Source organism: Lampetra fluviatilis, chromosome 2 (assembly GCF_964198595.1).
Source record: "Lampetra fluviatilis chromosome 2, kcLamFluv1.1, whole genome shotgun sequence".
In the NCBI taxonomy this organism is placed as follows: domain Eukaryota; kingdom Metazoa; phylum Chordata; class Hyperoartia; order Petromyzontiformes; family Petromyzontidae; genus Lampetra; species Lampetra fluviatilis.
Genome location: NC_136276.1, coordinates 8,368,193 through 8,377,253, shown reverse-complemented (window position 1 = coordinate 8,377,253; position 9,061 = coordinate 8,368,193).

The following is a 9,061-nucleotide window of genomic DNA, read 5'->3' as shown; positions in this document are numbered from 1 at the left end:
TTTATTTATTTATTTTTAAAAGGAGTGTCATTTCTTGGGAAGCTTCGGGTCCCAGCGTGACCCCCCTTCGTGGTTTCGCGTTTTTAGTTTTCACTTTTTTTGCGTTTTAATTTCGTGGGTATTTTTTACGTCTTGTCTACTCGTGTTATTTTTTTTATATACGGTCACGTGATAACAGCGTCCTGAGCGGTGCTCGTATTTATATATATATATTTTACGAGTTGAAACGATCATGATTTGTCGTTGCGCTTTAGTAATCGTAACGATGTTTGTAGGTGCGTGGTGGTCTGGCACCCGCTGGGTTCCATGGGGACAGAGCGAGCAGTCGACTGTTCGACATCCTTTATTTTAGCAGAGAGAGACGGGTCCGTTGAGATTCACAGGTTCATTTACGCAAGGGAACTCCCTGTAGTCTGAAGTTACTTACGGGGGGGGGATGTGTTCCCGAGTGGTGATGTTACAATTGTCTTAACAATCATTAATGATGTTAATTTTAAGTCCTTTGGGCTGTGCAGTTTACAATACGTTGGTTCTCACACTTTAGCGACGTCACAAGAAGTGCCTGAAAGTCACTTTACGAAGTGGGTACTTTATGTTTTCCCGCGAAATGGAGTTTCAGAACTCGCTCGGGAGATGCATCTTGGATGCGTATCTGCCCGAGCCCACTTTTTTTCCTCAAGTCCATGCCTTGCCACGGACTTTCGTTTGCTCTGATCCACTCGTTTCTCTCGGTGTCATTCCAAATATGTATCTTTGCTGTGCCCCTGGCATGCGTGTGCTGCGTAATCACAAAACCGTATTATGTTGTGTGTGGCGTGCGTATTTTGAGAGTGAATCTCTGCGTTATCTCCTGGAGATAACATTCCTAATGAGCACAGTGAGTGGCTGAACCAAATCCTCGTGCACGATGTTTGCGCTTGAATGTAACGTTGCTGTAGTGCCACTGAAAACGAGATAATGATGATGACGATGACGATGCCGACGATGGTGGTCGTCTTGGTTGGGTGCTACCACTTTGTTTTGTGTTTTTGGAGCGAGTTCCTTGCAGCAGGAGTTGGTTGTAATTCGATTGCTCCGTGTGATTTTCGTGGAGCAGCCGTTTGACAGCGTAGAGGTGCCTGTTGGAGTTTGACTTGATTTATGGTACTGCATGTCCTTTTATTTAACCACTTGCAAGGCCTACAGTGTATTAATATTAGTAGAACACGTTGTTTAATATAATGGAAATTATATTATTTAGCTTTTGCATGTGCCTTTTCTATGATACTCTTAGTTCTTTCGGTAAAGTCACGTAGGTAAAAAATGAAATTCAAATTAATAAAAATCACGACGTTTCGGAGGCAACACAAGTCTCCGTCATCAGGTGGGACCGTCACAGCCAGATTTGCTGCGTCAAGTCACTTGATGCAGCAAATCTGGCTGTGACGGTCGTGATTTTTATTTTATTTTTATTAATTTTAATTTCATTTTTTACCTACGTGACTTTACCAAAAGAACTAAGAGTATGCATCCTTGCAGTCACGAAAGCTTCAAATCTAGAACTTTTCTATGATGTTTATGTCCAGGTATTGTTTTTTATTGCGGAGCAAGTGGCTGGTCTGTTCCTGGGCCCTTCATTCAACTGACCAGCGTGGTGCAGTGTGGTCAAATAATCCCCATGAGCGACAATGGTGTGGGGAGAGAGGCCTTTCATCCAGTCGTGGATTCTTGACCAAAGCGGCTTTAAATCATTGTGGTCCTTTTATTTAACGGGGTGAGAATCCTCTGGGATTACGCCTTTTTTTTATACAGTGTTTGACTTAAGTTTAAAAATGATTATTTACACCAGGTATTCATTAATCTGAAAGTGTTCTGTAGTATGATAATATATTTTTTTTTACCCTTCTATCTGGCAACAAAACTGACACTTTTTTTTGAGGTTCCAATGGTGTTCTGTAGTGTTATTAGAAATCAGCCGTTAGTAGGGGTGCGACACTTTCCCTGCTGCCCCGGGGCAAGTTGATGAAGTTGCCACGAATTGGAGGGGGGGGGGGGTCATGATCTGATTTCTAAAATCGATTTATTTTATTTATTTTACACGATGGTAAAATTACAGATAGCATCATCATCAATTCAGACTCGCAAGTTGATTTGTTTATTTCGTTTCTCATGTTTTGCCGCTTGACCCGTGACCTTGGGTTTTTTGGAGGGAAAGTTTGCAATGTACGCCACAGCCTCTTTTCCTCTTCATCATTCTCACGCCGGTGTTGATGACGTCCGGTGTTGCGTTGCGTGTTGGGTGGGGGCACATCGCGTCAACATCCCCCCCCCCACCGTTGCTTCTCACCTTCGCCAAACCCGCACTAAACCCAGCGTGGTGAAGGATGATCGCGACCCACCCACACACCCCGCCTGCCCGTGACCCACCCACACACCCCGCCTGCCCGTGACCCACACGGAGCTCGTGTGGGGAGGCGGTCATCATCCAGCAGGAGGTGTTCTCGTGTGGAGATGCTCGCCTTGTCCAGTAGCCGGTGATGCAAAGTGCGTTTGTATTATTATTATTCTTTTGTTCTTGTTGTTGAACCGTAGTGATTGATTGGTTGTGAGGTGTAGGTTGCTGCTCTGATTTTGTTGTTATTATCCCAGGCATAATCCACTGCCTGGTGGCGTTTCCTAAAAGATGACAATAAACGGAAACGAACAGCAAGGGATGGGGACGCGTCTCACGATTATTTATTCAATCGGCTCGCAGTGCTGCAACAAAGCCGGCATCGTGAATTAATCGAGTCTCCAGCTCGTGTTTGTGCCGACGGGGTCACTACCCCCCCCCCCTCACTTGCTTGTAAGGGGAGTGCCCTCGCCAAATCACGGCCTGCTAAAACCGGTGACTGTGTGGTCATCATGAGTTCAGCTAAGTTTAACACGCAGAGTAGGCTTTCGCGACCAATATAATCCATAATAGAGGGGGGGGGGGTTTTGGGGGGGGGGGGTTAGATCGTGTAAAATTTCAAGATTGTAAATGTTGTGGCTTGGCTCTCCAACACACCGGTGTGCTGTACTAGTGACGAACTGGCCAGGTTCTGTTTACGTGACAACCTTCACTGTGTCGGGTGGTGGCGGGTTTTAACGACACATTTATATATTTACGCGATCTAACCCAAACAACCTCTTTATAGTTCTTTATAGTTCTTTATAGTTCAGCTAAGCCTGGCTTTGCCGCCGGTAAATATATTTCTCCTTAAGAAGATCCCAAATGGGCTGATAGCTTTAAGAATGTAAATTTTATCCGGTGTAGATGCAGAAAAGAGGGGTTATTTTTTTTGTCATACGAACACCGATAGTGTATGCATCCCCTTTTTTGTAAGGTTGGGTGGGTTCATGGTGGGGTGAGGTGACAATTGCGAAAGTGCGTTATGGAGGCCGGCGAGGTGAGGTTTGGGGGGGGGGGGGAGTCGGCAGAAGGCGAGGGTGGTGAGTTTAGGCGAGGTGAGTGCAAAGGTCGAGATGTGTGCCGGCTTAGGCAATTTGAGTGAAGGTGAGGCGAGGTACATGAATTTGCAGTTAGACGAGTGGGCGATGCTCGCTGTTGGGCGAGTGTAAAAATCCGAGGTGAGCGCGTGGCGGTGAGAGGTGATTGTTTTTTCGTGAGGTGCAGGCGAGAGGCGAGTAGTGCGTGAACTGATGCGGTACGGGAGGATGTGGAGCCAAGTGGGCTTGCCGGAGACTGATACCAGCGGTGTCAAGATCGGCCTGTGTGTGGAGGAGGCTCGTGAAGAACGCTGCCACTGGACAGTAGGAGGCAGTCGCCCTCCAGCAACAACTGAGGGCGGAGTAGCGACGCTCGCAACAACGAGCGGAGCGCCGGGCGGATAAAATGCAGCAAGTTGGCACAGTAGTGGGGGGGGGGGGTTACAGCTTGGTGGCGCATCTACCGGTCATCTCAGTCGGCCAACCCATGGCACCTGCTGGGTCTGTCCCGTGACCTCCTCCTGTCAGCGGCGAGCCTTCGACACTTCACGTGGCCTCTGTGCACCTGGCCTGGCACAGTCGCCGTGGTGACGTCGCCTGTTGGTGTTGGTGAGCCTGGTGAAGATGACGGCCGAGGGCGCGTGGCTCGTGGCACGCGCGCGCCACGAGCCCCCCCCCCACGACCCGCACCGCCCCCACCACCACCACCATGCTGATGGTGATGGTAGTGGTGCTGGTGGTGGGGGCTCATCGGTGGGACACGTGCCCCGGCACCGGTAGAAGGTGAAGTTCTTGGGGTACACGATCCAGTGCGCCCAGCCCAGCTCCTCGAACGAGATGAGCGTCGCCTCGCGGTGGAAGTGGGGGGTACTGCTCCCTCCCGGGGGGGGGGGGGGGGGCACCTGCGGGGCCGGGTGGGGTGACGACAAGTAACGGGGGGGGGGGGAGGCAGAACAGCCCAAGAGCCGCATTCACGGTCGATGTTAAACGATAACGCACGCGTTCGACAATGAACAGAATGAGACGCTATCTTCATTTGAAGCTTTTCGTAACTGCATGAATCCACACTCTTTTTGGTTCTTTCGTTAAAGTGACGTAGGTAGAAAATTAATAGATCACGACGTTTCGATCGCAACACGAGCAACCGTCATCGGGTGAAACAAACACAACGGGAAAGCTGCTGACGGAGGAGAATGAGACGCAATCCGCTCGTCTCTCTCGTGCATTCTCCTCTGGCTCTCACCCCCCCTTACCCCCCGCCTGTACGGCAGGGGGTAAGGGGGGGGGGGAGCACGGGGTCGGTTTGTGCTGTGGGGTAGAGACACCTGCAAGAGTTGGATCCTGGCCGGGAGGGTCTCGGCCGAGTCCTCCGTGTGCGCGGCGCCCCGACCTCGCCCGCGCTTCTGGGCGCGGCGCTGAGAGCCACGAACACTTAATTCTAGATTTGAAGCTTTCGTGACTGCAAGGATTCATATTCTTAGGTTTTCTTCGGTAAAGTCACGTAGGTAAAAAATTTAAATTAATAAAAATAAAATAAAAATCACGACGTTTCGGAGGCAACACAAGCTTCCGTCTTCAGGTGGAACCGTCACAGCACGATAAGCTGTATCTTGATACACTGATTTAGGCTGTATCTTGATACAGCAATCGTGCTGTGACGGTTCCACCTGAAGACGGAAGCTTGTGTTGCCTCCGAAACGTCGTGATTTTTATTTTATTTTACTTTCATTAATTTAAATTTAAAATTTTTACCTACGTGACTTTACCGAAAAAACCTAAGAATATGAAGCCACGAACACGGGGGGGCGCCTCGGGGCCCTGGCACGCGGGGCGGCACCGGAGGCGCAGCGCGTAGCTTCGAGCCCCTAGCGAGGACAGGCGGCTCGCGGGCACGTGGAACACGAGCGAAGAGGAGATTGTTTTATCATCATCATCGCCATGGTCCCGGTCCTTCTCCAAATTCTCATGCGCATCACTCCGCCGAGTCTCATTCCCCTCTTCATTCTCCTCCTCTGGGTCCTCGTCACCACGTGCGCAGCGCACTAACCGCGACACTACCGCTCCCCACGCACAGGCGGAGGGGATGAGAGCCAGAGCGGAATGCACGACAGGCAGGCAGGTCGCGGCGTGAGCCATTCCGTTTAGCGTTCAACGTTTGCTTTGCATTGACCATCGTTCCCCAACCCTCGCTCGCTCTTCCCCCCCCAATGTGTCTGAGCCCCTCCCCATGTTTCTGAGCCCCCCCCCCCCCGGTATGGACGCTTTACATGGAGGCAGCGACCTCCTTGCGCTCCGGGGGAGACGAAGAGGAATTCGGTGTCGCGTCTATGAATAGAAAGGCGAGAGTGGTGGTGGTGGTTGCGTGTTGTGCGTGTGGAGGGGGGGGGGCGCCAGTGTAGCGATTAGCGGCGCTGCGCTACGAATCCGGCCACCCGGGTTCGATTCCCGCTCGCGGTCGGCACCAGTGACGAGTATCTGAATCGGTCCTGGACCTCCCCTAGGTCGACTCAGACTCAAATGAGTGCGTGGTACCGTGTGTTAACATCGCCATTAGGGAGGCAAATGTGGCTGGGTGTGGTGTTGACCACCCCACCCACACCTTCGTGTGCCGTGCCGGCCTTCATAGGTGCCCTCTCACAGCACTTGTCCCAAACGTCTGTTAAGGCTACACGGGGGATCTTTGTCTTTGGGATGGAGGGTGGAGGGAGGCCTCACTCCACACATGGTGCTCCCCATGACGACTAAGGGCGGTCAGGCCGGGCGATGTTAGGAACTGAATTGTTTCGGGGTAGTTTTAGACACGCAGCGTGGCATCAAAGCGCACCAAGCCTGGCACAAACGCCGCCGTAACCTCAGCAACACGATCATTAATATTGCATATCTCGGTGTGTATATTCTGTGTGTGTGTATATATACCGGATATGCAGCGGACTGGCGATTATTATTTAAACCGGTCCTGGACCTCCCCTAGGCCAGCTCCGCCTCAAATGAGTTTGTTAGCGCGATGTGTGGACATCGCCGCTCGAGAGACAAAGGCAGCCGGGCGTTGTGCCACCCCCCCCCCCCTCGTGTGCCGTGCAAGCCTTCATAGGTGCTCGCTAACAGCACCTGCCCAATCAGTATGTGTAAGGTAAACGGGAGCTCTTTGACTCTGGCAAATGTGTCAACGTGTTGGTGTGTATTTATTACGATGATGATGATGATACTAATATACAAAATGAAACTAATTATTTATTGATGCAAGCAGCACGAATAACACAATTACTTAATACAAATGCACCATGAAGATGGACCGTTGCCCGAAACGTCGCCTATCGTACATTTATCTTTTCGAGGTCACAGCGTTGTCAACGAACTCGTCGAGTCCGCTGCTCTTTTGCGTTTCCGTTCGTTGTCCTTCCCCCAGCAACATCCGATCGGCGCTGTTGACTACGTACGGCGCGAAAGAAGTCCACCACACAGTCCGCACGTGCGAGTGTGGCGTCTTGCCTAAGTTGGCTGGAGCGCCTGTCTGGTAAACAGGATTTCCTGGGTTCGAATCCCAAGCGGTGGTGCCTGGAAATGTCAATACCGTCGTTGTTTGGGGGGGCGCGGTAGGGTCGTGGTTTGCGTGACTGCGCTCGATCCCCGCTCATGGCCAACACCAGTGGCGATGATCCGAACCGGCCCCCTGCCCGGGTTCTCACGCTGGGTCGGTTCCACATTGCATGCGGACCCGGCGCGGTGAGTTAGACATCGGGGAGGCAAATCCGTCCGGGCGTGGTGCTGTCGCCACAGCGTCATTCCCTTCACATGCGCTCGCTCATAGCAACTCGCCCAAACAGTCTGTGAAGGCGACAGGACGTGTTGTGTTTTTGCTCCTTACACGCATCGTGAGTGCACGTGTGTGCATGCGTCGTTCCGTTGGGAGCGGTGGTGCAGCGGGCAGCGCCTTGAACCCGGCGACCCGGGTTCGATTCCCGCTCACGGCCAACACCCAGTGACGTTTATCTGAACCGGTCCTGGGCCTCCCCTAGGTCGACTCAGCCTCAAATGAGTACCTGGTGAGATGTGTAAACATCGCCACTGGGGAGACAAAGGCGGCCGGGCGTGGTGTTGGCCACCCACCCCCTCGTGTGCCGTGCAGGCCTTCATAGGTGCTCGCTAACAGCGCTTGTGCCCAAAAAAGTATATTGAGGCTATACGGGGGATCTTTGTCTTTGTATTGGGGGGGGGGGTTGACGATGCTGACGTCACAACAATCTCCCCCTCGACTCCCTCCCTCCCCCTGCCCCCACAGACCCCCCCCCAACCATGCAGCCACCCGCCCCTGGCCACCCCTACCCCCCTTGGGGAGCGTGGCCGCCTATTTTAAACCTCCCCGAGCTGAAATTCTGATGACCCGCGAGGAGCTCCCCAGACCGCGAGGCCGACTCCCCCCGGCCGTCAGTGCAGCGCCTAGCAGGGCGAGACGAGCAGCCATTCCATCGTCATCAACGTCATCATCATCCTCAACATCTTCAACATCATCATCAACGTCATCATCCTCAACATCTTCAACATCATCATCAACGTCATCATCCTCAACATCTTCAACATCATCATCAACGTCATCATCCTCAACATCTTCAACATCTTCAACATCATCATTAACGTCATCATCCTCAACATCTTCAACATCATCATCGTCATCAATGTCATCATCATCAACGTCATCATCCTCAATATCTTCAACATCATCATTTGCAGTAATAAGGCCACGTGGTGCACGTCCTGGGAGACAAAGCTGAAACAAAGTTGGTGAATTTGCTGCTACTGCTGCTGCTGCTGTTTCCAATTGACGAGAGACAGAGACGACAACAACAATAAGAAATATAGAAGCGAAAAAAGCAATCGAGACCATCGCCGTCATCGTCGGCGATACGGACTAAGGAGAGAGCACGTGCGCCGCCGCGTACGGGGAGACGGATTGAAAGTTGGTGAGTCTGCTGCTGTTGCTGTGTTCACTTCGACGGGAGAGACAAAGACGCCGAGGTCTTTAGCAGACGATCTGTCCGCATCTGTCAGCATCGCGAGTGACGGGGAGAGACGGCGAGGATTTGTGTGGAGGCCTTCGTCCAGCAGTGGATTGACCATGACCGACTATGTTGATCAGGCAAACCCATTATCGTGGCGTTATAGAGAAGACCGCATTTCTAGCGAGACAAAGGACAGCTGACGAAGGCAAGGGGTGGCGGTGTGCTCGGCTCTGTGCGAGTCTCTTTACAATCTCAGTTCTATAATTAGCGTAATGTATAACCGCTGCTTGGTTGTAGAACTTGTTTGACCATACTTCACCACGCTGGTCATTGCGGGTTGGTTGAAAAGCTCCCGGACCGGTTCAGATACCACTCGCCGCTGATCGTTCGCCGCGATCGGGAATCGAACTCGGGTTCGATCCCCCCGACGCTGAGTTCTTCGAGAAGTCCGTGCTAACCACTGCGCCACCGCTCCCACTGCCCCCCCCCCCCCCGAGTCTCTTCAACGACGCATAAAGAGAGACAAAGACGGATACAAATAGGAGCGACAATCATGGGGGGGGGGGGTGGGGGATCGGATCGAGCGAGGGGATTCCGTGAGGACCCCGTTAGGA